Here is a 23,939-nt window from a genome sequence, read left to right on the forward strand (position 1 = left end):
TCAAAACATGCACATGTCTAAGTTTCAGTCAATGGGAAGGAAAAATGAGTAGGAAGGAATGTCTTAGGCCCAGACCCAGAAGTGGCACACAATATTCCTGTTCATGTGGAGAGAACTTAGCTACAAGAGCATATCTAATTGCAAAGGAGTGTGGGAAATAGCAGCTAGCTATGTAATAAAGCGCCTATTTAATTACTAAGAAAATGGAAAATGGTTTTATGTGGACAACCAGCACTGTCTATCACATATTTGTAGAATAGTATTTATTCTAGGCTTAATTCAGCTTCATATGTTTCTCACTTATTACAGAAAGGGAAGAGGATATGAAATTGTTAACCTGTCTGTCATCTTTTACTCAAATCAAGTCACAGACTATTTACATACTGATGAAAATATCTTGGATTTCACTTCATCTATTTTCTTTACTCAATCACATACTTGCCTAGAAATATACCTACTCCCCTCATATTTTGTACATTTGATTTATCAGTGAGGTATATTCAGATTGAGGCTTGCCTAATTTTTTCCTTCCTTCTATCCTTCCTTTCTTCCTCCCTCCCTCTCTCTCTCTCTCTCTCTCTCTCTTCTACTTCCTACTGAATAACTTCTATTGATCCATTGATTAGAAAAAGAGAATTGAAAAGGGAATGAATGGAAGTCATTGTAGGGAGTCTCCTACTTCCATATCTAATAACTTTATAAGAACAATTTTAGAAAGTACAATGTTTGAAAGTTCCTGATATACTGATATGGTACATGAGGGACTCAGATCTTAGAGAAAAAAGAAATACTATACTATCTCTAAGTATATTTCAAGCAAATATATTGCTTTTTAAAAATTTATTTGTTTGTTTTATATTTAGACAAACCAGATGGTAAGTAAGTATCTTCAGAGGTGTGGAACCTGGATCAGGGCCTCTGCTGCCTCTTTCCTGCATTAGATGGTCCACATTCCCATGGGTCTGTTGTCCTGTAGCTACCTGATTAAATTGCTGTGCAGTCAGTATTTAGATTTGAGTGTCAATAAATTCCTGTAGCAGGAATAAGGGAAGAGGTATTTTCCCATCTAACAGTCGTGCCATCATCTGGTGCATATGTGAGCTGTGGTAAGACTCCCCATCTACTATCTGCCTAATGTTCAGGAGAAAAGGGTGAAACATAAGGGAGCTGGGAGTTGTCTTAGGGGCACCATGGGAAAAAGCAGGTTTTTGACCCTTGATTTCTGGGTGGAGTTTTTAGGAGCTCCAGAGAAGAGTAAATGCAAGGTGAAGTCTTGTGTTTGCTGGAGAGGATGTGTGATGGTTGATTTCATGTGTCAGCTTGACTGGGTGAAAGGAAGACCAGATAGCTGGTCATCATTTTAGGCTGAGTCTGTGATAACTTTTGTGGAAAAGATTAACATTTAAATCAGCAGACTGAATAAAAAAGATCACCCTGAACCAATGTGAGTGGGCTACTTATCTATTGAGGACAGAAGTAGAAACAAAGCCCAGAGGAAAGACAAATTTGTTCTCTCAGTTTGAGCCAGGATATCCATCTTTCCATCCTTTCCTGACTTTGGACATCAGCACTCCTGGTTCTTGGGTCTTTGAACTCAGACCAGGATTTACAATCTCTCTGCCCCACCCCTCCATTCTTAGAACTTTGGATGAAGACTGAATTATACCACCAGTTTTCTTGGTTCCCCACTTCCTCAGACAGTAGACTGTGGGATGTCTCAGCTTCCAAAATTGTGTGAGACAATTTCTATAATAAATTCACCTCTACCTATTTATGGATCTATCTATCTATCTTCTCTAATTGGTCCTGTTTCTCAGGAAAATCCTAGTTTAGAATATATGTGACTTTTATCAGGCGTGGAGTATGAGACACTGCTGGAGGTGCTTCTAAATTCACAGACCCACAGACCCATGATCACCTACCACTCGCCACCTGATGGAGACCAGGCCTTCTTTTCCAGGAGCAACAGCTTGTACATAGTACCACCTGTGACAGTTTGAAATAATTGTTAGTCAAGTGATTTGTAAGAGCTTGATTTAGGTCTTGTGGTTTAGGTTTATGCATGATGTGTACGAGTTTGGGATATTTGCTATTTGAAAGTTTGATACTTGAAGATCTCATAGACTTATTTTATATAATTTATATCTCTATAATCATAGATAATTGAGAATTGGCTAATCTCCACATTATGTATACTGTATAACTTCTAATAATTTTCCTTCTCAATCACTGATTTACCTAGGCTCTTCCTAAGACAGTTTCTCTTCTTTACCAGCTCCTGAATTAAAGAAGAGTATTTATGATTCTGACTTTCATCTCTTTCATGTTGTTCTAATTACAATTGTGTACATGTCTTAATTACATGGCTATCATACAACTAGTTGAAACTTGTTGAAAGGAGGGACAAACTTACAATTCTTTTTATTCCTAAGAACAAGTCTTTTTCTCTCTTGGTAGTCAAGGCCTGTATGTTGATAATAATTCACTTTATAAAACAGAATGTCTTCTTTAATTGGCTTCTTAAGCCCATTTTCATGAAGAGATGTTGTCTAGAGATATTTTATAGAACTATTCAGATTTCCAAATAGTTTCATCTTTCTGAATCTCATCTAACTTTTGTGCAACAAAAATTCCCAAGAAATTATTTGGAAATTCAAGGATTTAGGGTTTGGAGAGAGTAGCTTGACTTGGTGAATAAACAGAAATATAAGTGTGTTGATCTCAAGCTTCTATTCCTTTCTAAATAATTTTTTGAGTGTATAAGATCCCCCCTTCCCCAGTGAGATACTGCCTTGCATACTTTGAAGAACAGTTGTTCTCCAATGGTTCATTCTTAACATTTCAAAGAAGCTTTGGATGCTTTCCTTAGGTTTACTAATCCATGAAAGCATTATAAAACCTTTCCGGATGAACTCCACCTGGCTGCTTCTTGTTTGGTCCTTCCATTGCCTTGATTACTCAGAATATGTGCATGTGTTTGCTTATGTTTGGAAACCCACACATTGTACACCGAAGTTTTTTGGTTGGGATTATCTGAAATCAACTTAAGTAACAATATACATTGAGATGCATTTGTTGCCACTGCCTGACACTAAATGGAATAAATAGAAAGTTGAAGCCATTAGAATGTCCTTGTGAAACATTACAAGCTTTAGGGATCTCACAATAATCCCTGTTCAATATTGGAAAACCGTTTAATGCTACTCTAAAACATTAAGATTTGCAGTTAGTTTGAGACACTTGAATGAGTAAGCAAAGCTCTGAGTAGAAACTTGATATATAACAGTTTTTTTTTTTTGGCCTTTCAGAGATAAAAATCACAGAACCATACAATATTTAGAACAGGACCTTAGAGCTATAAACAGCTGAACCTTGACATCTGAAGATCTAATGATTCTGACAGTATCTCACCAAGGGCATCTGTTTATTTGGCTTACTAAGAAAGGACAACTTTCTGTATGTTGATATATTTTATTTTGCTAGTATTAAACCAATGCATTTTATTTATATCTCTTTCCTTAAATTATTTTTCATTCACAGACTTCTTTTAAGCTGGGTCCTGAAGTGTACAGTACCAAGAAGAAGAAAGGCAATGACCCTCTTTAGTTAGACATTGAATTGAAGGCAAGGCTGAGTAGTGTGGCAGAGTTGTATTTTCAGTCTCCTTTTAGCTTTGATTTTCCCTGCCAAGGGGAAAGTCTGGAGAACTTGTGTCATGGAGTTTTTGCATAGGGAAGAGAAGGTATCCCTTCTACTGTGGCATCTGAGCACTTCCTTCTCTTGGTTTTGGCTGAAGAGCAAGTGTTAAACAGTTGTGTCAGGTATTATTTCCATTTTGGATTGGAAAGATACTGCCTTTTGGGCTATCGTAAGCCAACATGGGACTTAACCACAACAAATTGAACTTGGCTATGCCATGTGGCTAAGTGGAGTTCTCAAAGTTTAGCTTTTGGGGGCCTCTTCTTGCCCTGTGTATCATAAATAGTATTCAGAAGTTCTTGAAACTTCTGGAAGGGGAACTTGCAAGACAGTTGAGAACCAGTGGGCCTGCTCTGTCTTCTAGTTGGAGACAGTTCTAGTTTGCTCTCACTCTTACTAGAATCTTGATTTTCGTGATGTTATATTGTCTGCCTAGCCAGTGGGCTTGCTGAGGTGGAGGTCATACTGAAGCAGAGGTCAGGGGTAGAGTGTGGGCCAAATGGTAGAACATAGGAAATGTCACAGAAGTTCGACAGCAGTCACTACTGAGAATTTCGATGAGGCTCCATTAACTGGGGAATGTTATGAGGCTTTTAGCAAGCTGGAGACCAAATTAAGGAAGGATGATTCCAAAAAAGGAGTTAAATTATGAATGCCTGCAGGATGCACAGCAACCAGGTAGGCATGGGTATCAAATCTAGACTGGGAAAATTAAATGGTCTATTCCTACATATAAACCATAGCCTTCCTCATACACCCAGACACCACCTTGGATGGCAGACATGCATATTATGTAAACATGTGCTGCACACGTGGACTTGGTGAAGACTGAGAAATCTGAGGCATCTGCACTTGTTTTCCACACAGGTCGAGCATTACCTAAATGGACTGTTTCAATTAGTGAATTAAACAAAATTCTAAACAATGTTGAGGAAAGTTAACTCCTTCCCTGCTAGCCATCTGATGGAGCTTTGTGAGGAAGTTTGGATCCATTTCAGTCAAGTTAATGGAATCAAAATTTCCTTGGAATATCTAAGTTTCGGTATGCAGATACATTTATGACTGGTTACATGTATTATAAAAACAGTCTAGCATACTGATTTTTAAAAAGGGACAGTAGAGTCAGTCTGCTTAAGCCAAATGCCAATTAGAAGCTATATAATCTTGGATTATTTACTCACCTTCCCTTTTTAACTTTCTGGGTGTAGAAGGAATATGATAATAATGCCCAGCTCTATGTGCTACGAGATTAATGAAATGTATGCATGGATACATAGTAGACCCTCAATAAATATCAGCTGTTATTATTGTCTATAGTTACAGTTGTAAAGCTTTTTATTTTTAGTCTAAGTACATATATTAGCATCAATTTTACCTCTATGATTCAAGATCCCTGATGGCATTAGTGCTTCTTTTATATATAACCCAACATGTCAAATATCGGTGTACTGAAAATTATAATTAATGTTATTTCTTCACCTGTTGACCACAGAAGGCTCAAGTTGTTAATAGATTTCAAGGCATTTTTATTTCCCTCACCTTCACTATTAAATCTATTAGCAAATTTCATATTTTCTGCCTCTAAAACACATTTTGAATTCATGTACATCTATTTCCATTGCTACCACTCTATTTTAAGTCACTATAGTCTTTTACGTGGATTCCTGCAATAGGCTTGTTTGTATCCTTATTTCCATTCTTAATCCTCCAATCTTCTTCTTTTTTTTTTTTTGGTGGTGCTTGGGATTGAACCCAGGTCCTTGCACATGCTAGGCAAGTGCTCTACCAATGAGTCACAACTCCAGCCCTCCAGTCTACATAATGAATGGACTATATACACACATATACATATGTGTGTGTGTGTGTGTGTGTGTGTGTGTGTGTGTATCAGATCACATTATTTCTTTGCTTAAAATTCTTTGAGGGTTATTCTTTGTTTTAAAATAAAATCCAATTTATGATTATGATTTTACCACAACCTAGAGGATCCTCAACTAGAAGCTGGAAATTCAAATGCCCATAGAGGATTTTTTTTATTATTATTGGTTACACATGACAGTACAGTGACCTTGACAATTCATACATTTGAATCAAATGGGGTATAATTTCTCATTTTTCTGATTGTACAGGTTGCAGAATCACATTGGTCATATAGTCACCTATAAGAGGAAATTTTAATGAAAAGACTGAGCTGGGACAGTGATGAACATGAAGTTATAGATCTTGTCTCAGGGGGTGGACCCAGCTGACTATTGCCACATTATAATGCAAACCCATGGCTAACAGATATTTTAAATTTTTTCAAAATCTAGAAATTATTATTATATTATTTTTAATATTTGACAGCCAATTTAAGAAAACCCACATATAGTTTAGACCAAATCCAGGCCTGAGACCTCTGCAGTGCATCACTGGGCTCCTATGTGGCTTTGCACACTTCTCTTTCCCATACTCTGTTGTTGCCTTCTTTATGTTTCCTGTGCTCTGATCTACATCAGAGCCTTTGGACATACTACTCCCTCTGCCAGAACAACTTACCCTCCTATTGTTTGTATGGCCTTTTTCTTCAGGCCTTAGTCTAGAATGGCAGCTCTACAAATAGGCATTCTCTTACCCGAGTCCCTAACTTGTTCAGGACTTCAGAGAGCAGAGGCTGAAACAAGGATTAGGTACTAAACTTTCCTGGGGAGGTATGATTCCAGGGCCCTGAGACTAAGAAAAAAGAGAAATGCAAGAGGGTGGAGGGATGGGAAGCAAGCAGTGTAAGGCGTTTTAATGCTAACCATGACTTTTTTCATGATAAGACACTTTTTTCATGATAAGAGACAGCTGGGCACAAGGTTCTGATTCTATGAATAAATATTCTCTTCTGTTAGGCATTTTGTGAGGATTGCTAATCTGGAGCTTCTTATTTTAATATTTTTGGGCTTCTTTTTTTTTAAATTTAAGACTTTATTTAGCTATACATCAGTGATTATATGTACATATATTTTGGGGGAGGTACTGGGGATTGAACTCAAGGGCACTTGACCACTGAGCCACATCCCTAGCCCTATTTTGTATTTTATTAGAGAAATGCTTTCACTGAGTTACTTACTGCCTTGCTAAATTGTTGAGGCTGCCTTTGAATTTTCGATCCTCCTGCCTCAGCCTCCCAAGCCACTAGGATTATAGGCATATGCTACCACCCTGGCCAGGATTGGGGCTTCTTAGACACCGTGGGCGGTATGTATTTGCCCATCAAACTTACTGAATCATGGTTTGTGGTAATGAATTCTTAGCATAAGCTATTTTTTCCCCTCATCCAGAACAAGGACAAGATTTCTTCTTATTTTTCTTTGTATATAATTTTTTCTTTTATTTTCTTTCTTCTTATTCTTCTTCTTTTTTTTTAATTTAAGCACCCCAACTTTATCCAAGTGTCTTAGTTTCTGTCCTAATTACTTTTTTTTTATTGGTCTTTCAAAATATTACATAGTTCTTAATACATCATATTACACGGTTTGGTTCAAGTGGGTTATGAACTCCCAATTTTACCCCGTATACAGATTGCTGAATCACATCAGTTACCCTTCCATTGATTGACATATTGCCTTTCTAGTGTCTGATGTATTCTGCTGTCTGTCCTATTCTCTACTATCCCCCCTCCCCTCCCCTCCCCTCCTCTCCCCTTTTCTCTCTCTACCCCTTCTACTGTAAATCATTTCTTCCATTTGTATTATCTTGTCTTACCCCTCCTTTCCTCTTATATGTCATTTTGTATAACCCTGGGGATCGCCTTCCATTTCCATGCGATTCCCCTTCTCACTCCCTTTCCCTCCCACCTCTCATCCCTGTTTAATGTAAATCTTCTTCTCAAGCTCTCCGTCTCTACCCTGTCCTTGTTGACTCCCCTTATATCAAAGGAGTCATTTGGTATTTGTTTTTTAAAGATTGACTAGCTTCACTTAGCATAATCTGCTCTAATGCCATCCATTTCCCTCCAAATTCTATGATTTTGTCATTTTTTAATGCAGAGTAATACTCCATAGTGTATAAATGCCACATTTTTTTTTATCCATTCATCTATTGAAGGGCATCTAGGCTGGTTCCACAGTCTTGCTATCGTGAATTGAGCTGCTATGAACATCGATGTAGCAGTGTCCCTGTAGCATGCTCTTATTAGGTCTTTAGGGAATAGACTGAGAAGGGGAATAGCTGGGTCAAATGGTGGTTCCATTCCCAGCTTTCCAAGAAATCTCCATACTGCTTTCCAAATTGGCTGCACCAGTTTGCAGTCCCACCAGCAATGAACAAGAGTGCCCTTTTCCCCGCATCCTCTCCAGCATTTATTGTTGTTTGACTTCCTAATGGCTGCCAATCTTACCGGAGTGAGATGGTATCTTAGGGTGGTTTTGATTTGCATTTCTCTGACTGCTAGCGATGGTGAGCATTTTTTCATGTATTTATTGATTGATTGTATGTCCTCCTCTGAGAAGTGTCTGTTCAGGTCCTTGGCCCATTTATTGATTGGGTTATTTGTTATCTTATTGTCTAATTTTTTGAGTTCTTTGTATATTCTGGTTATTAGGGCTCTATCTGAAGTGTGTGGAGTAAAGATTTGTTCCCAGGATGTAGGCTCCCTGTTTATCTCTCTTATTGTATCTTTTGCTGAGAAAAAACTTTTTAGTTTGAGTAAGTCCCATTTGTTGATTCTAGTTGTTAACTCTTGCGCTATGGGTGTCCTATTGAGGAATTTGGAGCCCGATCCCACAGCATGTAGATCATAACCAACTTTTTCTTCTATCAGATACCGTGTCTCTGATTTAATATCAAGCTCCTTGATCCATTTTGAGTTAACTTTTGTGCATGGCGAGAGGTAGGGATTCAGATTCATTTTGATGCAAATGGATTTCCAGTTTTCCCAGCACCATTTGTTGAAGATGCTATCCTTCCTCCATTGCATGCTTTTAGCCCCTTTATCAAATATAAGATAGTTGTAGTTTTGTGGATTGGTTACTGTGTCCTCTATTCTGTACCATTGGTCCACCCGCCTGTTTTGGTACCAGTACCATGCTGTTTTTGTTACTATTGCTCTGTAGTATAGTTTGAAGTCTGGTATTGCTATACCGCCTGATTCACACTTTCTGCTTAGCATTGTTTTTGCTATTCTGGGTCTTTTATTATTCCATATGAATTTCATGATTCTTTTATCAATTTCTACAAGATATGCTGTTGGGATTTTGATTGGCATTGCATTGAACTTATAGAGAACTTTTGGTAATATCGCCATTTTGATGATGTTAGTTCTGCCTATCCATGAGCAGGGTATATTTTTCCATCTTCTCAGGTCTTCTTCTATATCTTTCTTTAGGGTTCTGTAATTTTCATTGTATAAATCTTTCACCTCTTTTGTTAGGTTGATTCCCAAGTATTTTATTTTTTGGGGGGATATTGTGAATGGAGTAGTTGTCCTCATTTCCTTTTCAGAGGATTTGTCGCTGATATACAGGAATGCCTTTGATTTATGCATGTTGATCTTATATCCTGCCACTTTGCTGAATTCATTTATTAGCTCTAATAGCTTCTTTGTAGACCCTTTTGGGTCTGCTAGGTATAGAATCATATCATCTGCAAATAGTGATAATTTAAGTTCTTCTTTTCCTATTTTTATGCCTTTAATTTCTTTCGTTTGTCTAATTGCTCTGGCCAGTGTTTCGAGGACTATGTTGAACAGAAGTGGTGAGAGAGGGCATCCCTGTCTTGTACCAGATCTTAGAGGGAATGCCTTCAATTTTTCTCCATTTAGAATGATGCTGGCCTGTGGCTTATCATAGATTGCTTTTACAATGTTGAGGTATGATCCAGTTATCCCTAATTTTTCTAGAGTTTTGAACATAAAGGGATGCTGTACTTTGTCGAATGCTTTTTCTGCATCAATCGAGATGATCATATGGTTCTTATTTTTAAGTCTATTGATGTGGTGAATAACATTTATTGATTTCCGTATATTGAACCAGCCTTGCATCCCAGGGATGAATCCTACTTGATCATGGTGTATAATTTTTTTGATATGTATTTGAATCCGATTCGCCAGAATTTTATTGAGGATTTTTGTGTCAAGGTTCATTAGAGATATTGGTCTGTAGTTTTCTTTCTTTGAAATGTCTTTGTCTGGTTTCGGAATCAGGGTGATGTTGGCCTCGTAGAATGAATTTGGAAGTTCTCCTTCTTTTTCTATTTCCTGAAATAGCTTGAAAAGTATTGGTGTTAGTTCCTCTTTAAAGGTTTTGTAAAACTCTGCTGTATACCCATCCGGTCCTGGGCTTTTCTTAGTTGGTAATCTTTTGATGGTTTCTTCTATTTCCTCTATTGTTATTGGTCTGTTTAGATTGTCTATATCCTCCTGCCTCAATCTGGGCAGATTATATGACTTAAGAAAATTATCTATGCCTTCACTATCTTCTATTTTATTGGAGTATAATGATTCAAAATAATTTCTGATTATCTTCTGTATTTCTGAAGTGTCTGTTGTGATATTGCCTTTTTCATCCCGTATGCTAGTAATTTGGGTTCTCTCTCTTCTTCTCTTTGTTAGCATGGCTAAGGGTCTGTCAATTTTATTTATTTTTTCAAAGAACCAACTTTTAGTTTTGTCAATTTTTTCAATTGTTTCTTTTGTTTCAATTTCATTAATTTCAGCTCTGATTTTAATTATTTCTTGCCTTCTACTTCTTTTGCTGTTGTTTTGCTCTTCTTTTTCTAGGATTTTGAGATGAAGTATGAGATCATTTATTTGTTGGTTTTTTCTTTTTTTGAGGAATGAACTCCAAGCAATGAATTTTCCTCTTAGAACTGCTTTCAATGTGTCCCATAGATTCCGATATGTTGTGTCTGTGTTTTCATTTAACTCTAGGAAGTTTTTAATTTCCTCCTTGATGTCTTCTAAAACCCATTGATCATTCAGCAACCTATTGTTCATTCTCCAAGTGATGCTTGATTTTTCCTTCCTTCCTTTATCATTGATTTTCAGTTTCATTCCATTGTGGTCAGATAAGATGCATGGTATTATCTCTACCCCTTTATATTGTCTAAGAGTTGCCCTGTGACATAATATATGGTCTATTTTTGAGAAGGTTCCATGAGCTGCTGAGAAAAAAGTGTAACTACTTGATGTTGGGTGGTATAGTCTATATATGTCAATTAGGTCTAGGTTGTTAATTGTGTTATTGAGTTCTATAGTTTCCTTATTTAACTTTTGTTTGGAAGATCTGTCCAGTGGTGAGAGAGGTGTGTTGAAGTCTCCCATGATTATTGTATGGTGGTCTATTAGACTCTTGAACTTGAGAAGAGTTTGCTTGATGAACAAAGCTGCACCATTATTTGGGGCATAAATATTTATGATTGTTATGTCTTGTTGGTGTATGGTTCCCTTGAGCAGTATGAAGTGTCCTTCTTTATCCCTTTTGATTAACTTTGTCTTGAAATCTATTTTATTAGATATGAGTATGGCCACTCCTGCTTGTTTCCGCAGTCCATATGAGTGGTATGATTTTTCCCAACCTTTCACCTTCAGTCTATGAATATCTTTTCCTATCAGATGCGTCTCCTGTAGGCAGCATATTGTTGGGTCTTGTTTTGTGATCCATTCTACTAACCTGTGTCTCTTGATTGGTGAATTTAAGCCATTAACATTTAGGGTAATTATTGAGATCTGGTTTGTTCTTCTAGCCATATTTGTTTATTGATGTTACTAAACCTGATTTATTATCCACTTTGACTACTTTCCCCCCTTTACTGTCCTACCTCCCATTGTTGGTTTTCAATGTTATTTTCCATTTCCTCTTCCTGTAATGTTTTGCCAAGGATTTTTTGAAGAGATGGTTTTCTAGCTGTGAATTCTTTTAACTTTTGTTTATCGTGGAAGGTTTTAATTTCATCTTCTATCCTGAAGCTTAATTTCGCCGGATACACGATTCTTGGTTGGAACCCATTTTCTTTCAGAGTTTGAAATATGTTATTCCAGGATCTTCTAGCTTTCAGAGTCTGTGTTGAGAGATCAGCTGTTATCCTGATTGGTTTACCCCTAAATGTAATCTGCTTTCTTTCTCTTGCAGCTTTTAAAATTCTCTCCTTATTCTGTATGTTGGACATCTTCATTATAATGTGTCTAGGTGTGGATCTCTTATGATTTTGCACATTTGGTGTCCTGTAGGCTTCTAGGATTTGGGATTCTGTCTCATTCTTCAAGTCTGGGAAGTTTTCTCGTATTATTTCACTGAATAGACTGTTTATTCCTTTGGTATGGAGTTCTGTGCCTTCCTGTATCCCAATGACTCTTAAATTTGGTCTTTTGATATTGTCCCATAATTCTTGGATGTTCTGCTCATGGTTTCTTAGCATTCTTGCTGAGCTGTCTATGTTCTTTTCCAGTTGAAATAGTTTGTCTTCATTGTCTGATGTTCTCTCTTCTAAGTGATCTACTCTGCTGGTAGTATTCTCAACTGAGTTTTTAAGTTGATTTACTGTTTCCTGCATTTCTAGGATTTCTATTTGTTTGTTTTTTATTACCTCTATCTCCCTGTGAAATTGATCTTTTACTTCCTGGATTTGTTTGTCGATGTGATCTTTCATTGTCTGATTTTGCTGTCTCATGTCTTCCTTGAGACTCCAGATCATCTGAAGCATATATATCCTCAACTCTTTATCTGACATTCCATCTGTTGCAGCTATTACCTCTTCTAATGTTGAGTTGACCTGCATTGCTTGTGGTCCTTTCTTTCCTTGTCTTTTCATACTGCTCGAGTTTCTTTCTGCTTGGTGCAACTGTTGTGTTTTTGATTTTTACCCCCTATTTATTTATATTGCTCTTGTATAGTTGGGAAGTCTCCCTTGCAGGGCGGGTAGTGGCTCTGCTCCTCCTCTAATTAGGGTGATCTCTCTACCCCGATAATCGGTCGCAGGTCCGCCCCCCTGCGGGCACGGGTGGCGACTCTGCTCTGCCCCCACTTCAATTGTGGTGACGTAACTACCACGCCCTGGGGTCGTTGGTCCTGGTCTGGATGTGGGTGGCGGTTCTGCTGGGTCCCCACTCCAATTGGTGTGACGTGTCTACCGCGCTGGCAGGCCTCTAGGCCGGTAGGTCGCAGTTCTGCACAGCCCCCACTCCCAATGGGGGTACCTGACTACCTCTCCAATGGGTCGCTGAGCCCCCTCCGGACCCGGGCGGCGACCCTGCTCCACCCCCACTCCAACCAGTGTGATGCGACTGCCTCGGTGTTGCGTGTCCACCACGCTGGCAAGCTACCTGGCCTGTCTTTCCAGTGGGCCGCACGTCTGCCTGCCCTGCTTGCTCGGATGGCAGCTCTGCACAGCCCCTACTCCAAATGAGGTTGTGCCTCCCAGGGGAGCCCTGATGGCGGAGGCTGACTACCGGTTCGGGTGGGGCGGGCCAAACCCCTCGGGTGTCAGCCGCTTGCAAAAGTGGCTGCTGGCCTCAGGATTCGACTTCTGCACCCTCCGTGGGGCCACCTGTGGAGCCAGGTAGCTGTGACCACGTGGTTAGGACCCGGGCAGGTGAAGTGGCTGCTCCCAGAGCGAGCTCTATGCCTCCCAGGGGAGCCCTGATGGTGGAGGTTGACTGCCGGTTCGGGCGGGGCGGGCTAAATCGCTCGGGTGTCAGCCGCTTGCAAAAGAGGCTGCTGGTTTCAGGACTCGACTTTTGCACCCGCCGCGGGGCCACCCGTGGAGCCAGGTAGCTGTAGTCGCGTGGTTAGGAACCGGCCGCGTGGTTAGGAACGGGTCGCGTGGTTAGGGACCGGCCGCGTGGTTAGGAGCCGGGCAGGTGAGGCTGCTGCTCCCAGAGCGAGCTCTATGCCTCCCAGGGGAGCCCTGATGGCGGAGGTTGACTGCCGTTTCTGGCGGGGCGGGCCAAACTGCTCGGGTGTCAGCCGCTTGCAAAAGTGGCCGCTGGTTTCAGGACTCGAATTCTGCACCCGCCGAGGGGCCACCCGTGGAACCAGGTAGCTGTGGTCGCGTGGCTAGGAACCGGCCGCGTGGTTAGGAGCCGGGCAGGTGGCCGGGCAGGTGAGGCTGCTGCTCCCAGAGCGAGCTCTATGCCTCCCAGGGGAGCCCTGATGGCGGCGGCTGACTGCCATTTCTGGCGGGGCGGGCCAAACCCCTCGGGTGTCAGCCGTTTGCAAAAGTGACCGCTGGCCTCCGGGCTCGACTACCGCACCCGCCGCTGGGCCACCTGTGGAGCCGGTTAACTGTGGCCGCGTGATTAGGAACCGGGCAGGTGAAGTGGCTGTTCCCAGAGCGAGCTCTAGGCCTCCCGGGGGAGCCGCTTGCCGAGCGGCTGATGGCTGGGGGACTATACCTCTGTGCCCGAGAGGCTGTCCAAGATCCACTTCTCTGGGACGAACTGTCACTTCCAATAAACCTACCAGTTCACGGCTGCTCTCCTCTTAAGGGAATTATGCTAGAAGTTCCTCCATAGGTAGGCTGCATCTGTTCAGGTGGGTCTTTCTTATCCCGTTAAAGTGGAGACGTTGGAATCGCTGCTTCCTTGCCGGCCGCCATGTTGGATCCTCCCCTAATTACTTTTTATTTCTTTAGTGCAGAGCTCAAACCCAGGAGCCTGAGCATGCTAGAGAAGCCATCTACCACTGAACAATATGCCTAGTATCTGTATCCCAATTTTTTTCCCATTTGTTAATTTATTCTATTTTTACTGTTACTGATTTTTACTGGTGCATATTAATTACACAGAGTAGTGGGTTTCATTGTGACTTGTTAGTACCTGCATAAAAATACAATTTTATCAGTTTTACTCCCCCAAACCTTCACCATCCTCCTTCCCCTGACCACTGCCTCTACCCTCATGGTCTCCCTTGTACTTTCGTGATGTCCTTTTTTCCCTTTGTAACCTCTCACATAAGAGAGAAAACATTTCATATCTATCTGAGTCTTCTTTTGCTTAACATTATGGTCTCCAGTTCCATACATTTTCCTGCAAATGACATAATTTTGTTCTTCTTTATAGATAAAAAAGACTGAATAAAACTACACTGTGTACATAGATCATTTATCCATTCATCTGTTGATGAGCACCTGGGCTAGTTCCATAATTTGGCTATTGTGAATTGTGCAGTGATAAACAGGAGTATGCAGGTATCTCTAACGTGTGCTGACTTTAGTTCTTCTGGATAAATACCAGGAGTGGTATAGCTGGACTAGATCCTAACCTTTATAGGCCTGAGACTTCATATCCTAACCCTATCTGGTCATTAAAATCTATTTGTTTCGAAGACTAGCACACCTTCCAAGCCCCAAGAAATCTCACTGTCAGATTATGCTCACAGGTCTAGTTTTTTAGTCCCTGTTTGTATTTGGCCCTTAGGGGTTTCCTGTACTTTCTTTCATGTGCCGTTAGGTTTCTAAAAGAATGTTTGTGCTATTTTAGTTAGAATTTCTAGGTGCTTTTTGGTGAGGAGATTTCAGGGTTATTGGGTCACAGGTTAATATTTTTGAAAGAAATCACATTGAAATCATGCATTTTTTTTAAAAAAAATATATATTTTTATAATGTATCCACCTAAAACTATCTTTAGTTTTAGGTGGATACATTAGTTTGTTTTTATTTGGTGCCGAGGATCGAACCCAGTGCCTCGTGCATGCTAGCTGAGCCACCACCCCAGCAAAATCATGCATTTATTAGTTCAATTTTGTTTGCTTACTCCAAGAGGCAGTGAGCTCCACAAGGGCAGGGACCTTGCCTGTTTATGTCCTGTGTCTCACATAATACTTGAAATATGATCAGCACACAGACATTTTGAAGGAATGAATTAAAATAATATTAATGTGGAATTAGAAATCTGCTCTGAGATCCAGAGAATAATGACTCAGTTTTGCTAGCTTTGTCTTCACACAGAACTTAATACAGTAGCAGACATAAAATAAATATTCCTATAAACATTATAAATTATAAAAATCACTAGCACCTTTAAATTTGATTATTTTAAGAATGTTGGGGGGCTGGGGATGTGGCTCAAGCGGTAGTGTGCTCGCATGGCATGCGTGCGGCCCGGGTTCGATCCTCAGCACCACACACCAACAAAGATGTTGTGTCCGCCAATAACTAAAAAAAATAAATAAATATTAAAAAAATTCTCTCTCTCTCTCTCTCTCTCTCTCTCTCTAAAAAAAAAAAGAGAGAGTGAGAGAGGAGAGAGAGAATTAAAAAAAAAGAATGTTGGGATGGATATTTATTGTTTTATTTTTCAAAAAGTTCTCTGATCCTACAGCTACAATTAACTTTGCATCTGTACTTTTTTTTTAATTTTTGAAAAATTTTTTTTAGTTGTAGATGGACACAATATCTTCATTTATTTATTTTATGTGGTGCTGAGGATCAAACCCAGTATGAGGCAGGCTCTCTACCACTGAGATACAGCCCCAGCCCCTCACCTATACATTTCTTATAGCTCTTTTTGCTTTGCTCATTTTGCTATGCATCTACATCATCATCATTGCCAGACTCCAAGCTCTAGAGGGCAGTTCTTGTATGATTGTTATTATTTTCTTAATATTCTAGTGCACAGTTTCTCAACCTTGGCACTATGGATATTTTGAGCTAGGTAATTCCTTGTTTGGGGAAGCTCTCCTGCACAGTGTAGGATATTTAGCAGCATCTCTGACCACTACCCGCTGGATACCAGTCCAACCCTAGGTTGTGACAACAGGAAATGCGTCTAGACATTGACAAATGTCCCCTGAGGGGACATTTCTCTCAGTTGAGAAACATTGCTTTAAAGGGCTTTGCACAAGAGTAAGTATTCCACATTTGTTTATTACATTAATTCTAAAGCAGACTTTAATTGAATCCCACAAAAGCAAACGTGGGATTCATGTTTTCTTGAGGCAACTGGTCTAGTGTCTACCTGGTCCTCTTGTTTGTAAGGTTGAACTGACACTAAAATGAGTGAGGGTCCTGCCACCACTCCTTGTCAACTCCCTCTACAAAGCCTTCCCTCTCATTCCCATGTACTTATTTATAGTTTGAAAACATCTGGAGGCTTATGGTGTTGGTGTCTAGTTTAAGCCCATTGCTTCCATAACATGTATATTCATTTTCTGACAAATATGTTTGTCAATTATATTCAAATGCACCTATTTTACAGATGACTGAATTTGCAAGCACCCAGACACAAAAGATCAGAAAAGTATTTGTTGGCATAAATAAACAAAATTTAGTCTTGGAACTGTAACAATGTTTTTACTTTAGCAAGACTACAACAAATTAAATCAACAATTTTTGAAAAGAAACATTCTTGCTTTCTTAGGTTCACATATTTGACAATGTTTTCAACAGTTTAGAATTATGTATAAAAAGGTAAGCAATAAAATATGTTTTTCAAAAAAAAGATATTTATGTTAGAAACAAACATTATAACAAGTAACACATTTTAGGTAATGAAAGTAATTTTAGGTGATGAAAATAATACAAGGTAATGGAAATTGACTAGAGGGAACCTAACAGCACTATTGCTTTCTCTGTACTTTTGTGCTGGGTTCCCACTCTCATGGCACCGACTCTACAACATCTCTGGTACTATGGCTGGGAACAATGATGGTAGTGGTGGTGGTAGAGGGTAGAGTAGTAATGTGGTATGTAGATGAAATTCCATTAAATTACATGACAACTGAGGAAATAGGTTGAGAGGGATTAAATCTTTTTAAAAAATCATAAATGAATTGCATTGTGACATCATGTATAAGGAATTAGAATTAGTAAATAATTTAATAAAGAAAAAAATCATCTTTCTAGTTAGGGTCAAAGCAGTCTCCTTTTTCCCAAGGTTTTTTCTACCATAAAGCATATTCAGATAGTGATGTCATGTTCCAGTTTTTGCTTAGGAAGTACAAAAATATTTCTCTTCCCCGTTTCACTTGAGGTCAATATCAACAAATTGGTTGGACTTATTCCTCAGGTGAACCCTAATGGAGAGAATATTCCTTCCTTGCACAATGCATAATTTCCGAGTAGAACCTAAACACAATCTATGGCTCAGAGGGAAAATGTCCCAGGAGAAAGCTACAGAAGCAAATGCAATGTTATAAGGTAATGAAAAGTTTAGATGTTTCTAAGGACAAAAGAACAGAAAAACACAGAATGTGAAGCAAAGCAACGTTGGTTCATTTTGAAAAATCATGAGATGACCTTTTTCTTTTTCCTTTGGGCAAACATTAAGAGGGATTAAGTTATGAAGTAGAATGCCAGACCCACACCAGACAAATTCAACCGTGTTCATTTGCTTAATTATTACATTATCCTTGGGCAAACTCATTGAAATGCTGAGTGGTAACAAGAAAGGCAAGTTATACCAAGTATGAATCTTTGGGTCTCTATCCCAATAAAATATTGGAAAACTATCCCAAGGAGAAATGATTTGAAGTGATCTTATTCTCGTATTATGAAAACAAAACATCGACATATAATGTTTAGGAAATATAGCCACTGCATTATTATGGCTTAAGTATTTTAGACATACACACAACATACATATACCTGCATGTTTAAGTTCATGAATTTCTGCAGAAATGCATATACATGTTGTAGACAGGGCCATCTATACCTTGCTCTCAATCAGATGCCACGGTAATACATTCAATGCTGTTTTATTTCCTGTCATTTTCATTTTCAGTGAATTTCTTTTCAATTTATTAAATAATTTACTATTCTTCTGTAATGTTATTGTTAATGGTTAAAGAGCCAATAAGGGGCTTGCAAATATCTTATGAACTTGTTTTACTTACTGTTTTGTAATTTTCATTTACTTCTTTATTGGCTCACTCAACCTACTGATCTTGATTTCCACATTTATTTTATGTTATGTTTATTTAACATAAGGCTCTCTCCATTATTTCAACCCATGGTTGACTTACCTAATAGTCCTCAAAGTAGGCACAAAGTTTTCAGATACTTTATCATTTCAAAACCCTTTCCTGTCTTTAATTATTTGTTCTGCCTCTCCTAGGAGGTGAATTATTAACCCATTTTCAGATAGAGAAAATAAAGAATGCAAATATGAAGCGCATGAGGGCTTGCTCAGCTATAACATGAATACCAAATTCCAACATTTCTGAGCATTTCTCCCCTGAATTTTTCATTCTCAGTGACCTTTGTGATGACATTTCCTGCTACCACCTCTGCTAACCTGCAGCTATTGCAGTGTGGCTGCCGTACTTTCTTGATACTTTGCCCTTTAATTCTCAGGTAAAACAACATTCTGGTGAGTTTTTTTTTTTTTTAAACAAATGCTTCCTTCTCTAAGTTGTTCTTTTTTTTTTTTTTTAAGAGAGAGAGAGAGAGAATTTTTCTTAATATTTATTTTTTAGTTTTTGGCGGACACAACATCTTTGTTGGTATGTGGTGCTGAGGATCGAACCCAGGCCGCACGCATGCCAGGCAAGGGCACTACCGCTTGAGCCACATCCCCAGCCCAAGTTTTGTTAATGAAAGTAAGAAAGAAGCATGTTTTACAATGATTTATGAATTGCCCAGGTGGTCCTTTCTAGTTTCCTTATTTTTCTTGTTTAATTTTTATCTCACTTGCTTATAGTGTATATCATTAATATTATGAATTAAGTTCTCTGCTTAATTATCTGATGACATCAATGAAATTCCATATGACTTCCCTGTAAGAACTTGGTTGGGTCCAAAGAGTTCGGTTCACAGATATTGTGACAATAATATTAATAATTAAAACAATTAACATTTCTCAAGTGTCTACTTATGTGCCAGATAGTAAGCACTATTTCAAATATATGAACCTATATGAAAGTAGAAAGACTAGTGTAATGTTTACCCATTTCCTAGCTTCAGTAGCTACCAGTCACTACCAAGTTAGCTCACTATATCCTCACCCACCTTTCTTCTTCTCTCACACTGGATTGCTTTGAAGCAAACCCCAGGCATTACATCACTTAAATCAGTGAATGTTTTAGAAGGTAAGGAATCAGTCTAACACAATATCATTTTAATGTCAAAGAACTACTAAGGTATGATGTCTCCTTCATTTTTTTTGGGGGGGTGTCCTTTTGTTGGTTACATCTTTGAGAAGTTTTGGTTGTGAATACACAGCCCTAAACATTTTTAAATTGCTTATTGAATCATAGACCAAAAGTATATTTTTAGAATATAATTTTAGATTTGTTAAGTAGTAAACTAATTCATCATAAAACATGCATTTGTTTTTGAGAGAATGCTAAATAGCTCATATCCTTTGCCTAAAAATAAACTTTTTTTCCCTTTAGTAATTATCTTCTTTTCAGTCCAATTTTCTTTTCTCTGGTATTCAACAGGATTTCAATTCCAATGAGTTTTTATTTTTCTATGTTCATTGTGAAATTATCCCATTGTTTTTTTTTTTCTATCTGCCTTTCAAACTGTGGAATTTAAATGCATTTTTTTTTTAGCGTCTTGGGTATGGTTCAGTGGTGAAAGCACTTTCCTCACATGTATAAGGCCCTGGGTTCAAACCCCAGCACTGAAAAATAAGTACATTTTTGGTCAGAAGTGTATCTATTTGGGAATTGTAAAGTCCATATTCTTTATCTCAGAGATTGCTAAGAATAGGCTGCTGTAACTATTGAATATAAGAGGTAGTTAAGTGGTTAAAAACATGGATTTTTGGGTTTGGACTCCCTAGTTCAAATTCTGATTCTGGTAGTTAATAACTAGCATGTGACCTTGGCTAATTTACTTAGTGTCTATGTGCCTAGGTTTTCTTGCCTGTAAGATGGGGAATGATAGTAATACCCACCTTATAAGGTTCTTGTGAGAATTAAATGAGCTAATAAATATCAAGTCCTTAGAACTCTGTTTGGCTTATAGTAAGTGTTGCATAGATAGTTTTATTACTATCCTGAAATCTATTACTTCATTTGCAATTTCAACAAAATTCAAAATAGTTAATTCACCATTTAAAAATTTCTTTCTACGACTTTCATATGAGCAAATTATCACCCAATTTTGTCCAGAGAATCTGAAAGCACTTTCTATATGCTCTACAGTTTCTTTTATCTTTCCTTTAATCTTTAATGTTAACTTACTTGAATAAGGGCTGGGGTTGTAGCTCAGTGATAGAGCGCTTGCCTTGCATGTGTGAAGCCCTGAGTTAGGTCCCCAGCACCACATAAAAATAATCAAATAAAATAAAGGTATTGTGTCCATCAACAACTATTTTTTTTTTTAAAAATTTACCTGAATAATTAACATGTTAAGAAAAATTTAAAAAGTGTGTGCAAACTTGAACACACTTCTGTTCAAAATGGTGATTCTATTTATTGAATACTTACTATGATGCTAGGGTATTCAGCAAGGAACAAACAGAAAAATTCTCCATTACCCAGGAGCTTATGTTCAAAACTCAGAGCCAGGCAATAAAAGTTAAGAGGGCATGTTTTTTCAAAAACTTGCTTCATGATACCCTTTTAACCTTAAACATTGTAAATGTAAATATGGCTTTGAAGCAAATATCTGTTTTTTCTCTTTAATGGTATATTAAATAGGTTATTAATAATTTGCTTTTAAAAAGTCACCCTGTTTTTTTAAAGGAACAAGGTGGGAAAGTTTTGTTTTAGAAAAGAATGTAGAAATATGTCAACACCCTTATTTAATCCATTTGCCTTTCCCCCTACTGATAGCATTAATCTTTTTATTTAAAAAAAAATTTATCATGACTCATTCTTGAAGTTGGGAAATTCAGATTTAGTTTACCAGAGTTTCTCAGAATGCTCACACTTAAGACTGTGGGAAAGGATGCAGCTGAACAGCAATGTATTAACAATATGTGTTGAAAAATCAGTTCCTCATTGACTGTGTGCAAAATTTCTAATAGTTCTTAATGGCACTACTTCCTCTGTGGATTATGTAGGAAATGCTTTAGTCTGAATAATCATTCCCCAGGGAGGGGAAGCCTTCAAAAGAAATTCACTTAGAGAAAGAAAGAGAGGGAGGGAGAGAAGGAGGGAGGGAGGGTGGGGGAGAGAAAGAAAAAGAGAGAGAGAGAGAGAGAGAGAGAGAGAGAGAGAGAGAGAGACACTGACACTCTGATTATTGTAGAATACTGAACTGAGTCAGTCACCCATATGTGCCTAGTAAAAAAAATAATTGAACATGGCAATAGTGTCTAATTATATGAAACACAATATGCTATTGCTTGTCACCACATTTAAAAAAAAAACAAAAAACACAAAACAAAGTAATAGTAATAATAGATGGCTAATACAAAGCTTGAGGAAAACAATGGTGGGAGACTCAGTTTTCATAATACCAACAAAACTGAAAATTCTAATTATCTGGATAGTTACAGAAGAAATAACTCTATCACGCTTTTGATGGAATTACCTAGGCTCATCAAGCACAGTGGGTTATTTCCCTTCAGTTACCTTGACATTAGACTATAGTCTGGTTTAGATTGGAGATGACCATAGTGAGCGTTAGTAGGGATGAAATGATGTATTCTCAGAGTTCTCTTTTGTGGTTTTCGACTTTGGACTATTGCATATGGTATGTATGTGGAGAATATGTATATTTTCCAAAGAAATATATCCCTACCCACTCTTTGTAATTTTTAAAAAAGTTCTCCTGTTGGTTATCTCCTAGCCCTGAATTAGCCCATAGCCCAGGCACATATTTTCCATTCCTATTAGAACTCACTTTTAGGACTGTGAATAGGTTAAGTTTTGAAAACATTCATTAGTGTTCTAGAAGAGATGGTTAATTTCACATGAGATCTTTATCTTAATAGAAGTCTTTTTCTTTTAAAATCAAGGTTGGCTCAGACCCAGAAAGACTGAGACTAAACAAATGCAATTTTCACATGCATACACTAGTAAATAAATTAAGAGGGAAATGTGGGCTGTCAGTATGCTGGTTGGGATGGTTTTCTAATAGGTTGAAATGTGGGGTCAGCTAACTTTTAAGGTGAGGATCATTTCTTTAAAAAGGACACACACACACACACACAGAGAGAGAGAGAGAGAGAGAGAGAGAGAGAGAGAGAGAGAGGTAAGCTTTCCCAGAGAGAGAGACATTAGGGTTACTGAACACATGAGCTATAAATTGCAAGTATGCAATTCAAAATTTTAAATCTGACCTTCCCTGTGGTCCATCTTCAGTTTGCATGTCAGAAAGAGGGTACTTTTTCCTTAGCTTGAACATTAGTACTGCAAAAATAAACAAATAAATAAGCAAATAAATAAATAAATAAATACTGATCTCAGGAAAGAGGGTAAATATTTATAATGATGTTGGTGAGATTTTTGTTAGTGCAAAATTCTAATTTGTTAAAAAATAATATTCTTTCTTTCTTCCTACCACACTTGTGACTGAAAAGACCTCTCACAGTCCCCCATACTGTTAATTTTCTGTATGTAATTAGTAAAACAGTCCCAAGAGATAAATGTGTTTATTTGGGTGAGTCTTCATTTTAGCAGATTCATAGTGTTCTATGATATAGAATGAAGCACATAAAATATCTGTAGACAATTTTATACGGAAGTTCAGGGTGGAAGTGCTCCTTACCTAGTTTGGAGATGAGTGGGTTAACTGTCAACTACCAGAGGTGTCTAAGTCCTGGTTTTCCTGGAATGTTTGCATATGTTACTTTGAATGAATGACTTGAGTGAGAATACTAAGATTTTCCTTTTCAACCTTACCTCTTTCAAAATCATAATGTTATAGACATTCCTTTAGGTTAACTTTATTTTAACAACATTCAGGTACACAGTCAAATCTTTTATAACTGGTAAGTGATCTAGCTGTAACATACTAGTGTTGAAAGCTGCTTGGAAATGATCTCTCATTGTGAATTTCCCCAACAGTTGTGATACACTTTAAAAGCATTTTTTTTTTTTAAATCAGAACACTTATCAGAGAGAGCCTAATTGAGAAGAATATTGCATTGGTAAATTGCTCTGCCCAAGACAACTGCTGCTCTGTTTCTTTTCAGATTTTAAAACCTAAGTCCCAAATCACAGTCTGCAGTTAAGAGCTCCAAACAATAATTACCTCTGTGAAATGAGCAGAGGTCCTTAAAAGGGTCTGCCGGTTTTCCCCCCTCAGTCTTAAAGGGTGAGCAGTGCTGTATCCACTGATAACCCAGCTGCCTAGGAACTGAGTAAAGCCGGCTCCAAACTTCTCAGCTGTTGACAGGCTCGACTTGCTGAGAACACTGGTTAAATATAGCACTCGC

The 23,939-nt window shown here is 38.2% G+C and overlaps 1 long non-coding RNA gene across 1 annotated transcript; it reads right to left on the reverse strand.

Annotated features, from left to right (window-relative positions):
• Positions 1-1,922: 1,922 nt before the first annotated feature.
• On the reverse strand, positions 1,923-23,845 carry LOC144256682 (uncharacterized). Its single transcript, XR_013344197.1, has 3 exons — positions 23,756-23,845; positions 22,842-22,911; positions 1,923-1,986 (listed from the first exon to the last, which is right to left on the reverse strand). It is a non-coding gene; the product is annotated as an uncharacterized LOC144256682 (long non-coding RNA).
• Positions 23,846-23,939: the final 94 nt, after the last annotated feature.

The sequence above is a fragment of the Urocitellus parryii genome, chromosome 8 (assembly GCF_045843805.1).
Source record: "Urocitellus parryii isolate mUroPar1 chromosome 8, mUroPar1.hap1, whole genome shotgun sequence".
Classification (NCBI taxonomy): domain Eukaryota; kingdom Metazoa; phylum Chordata; class Mammalia; order Rodentia; family Sciuridae; genus Urocitellus; species Urocitellus parryii.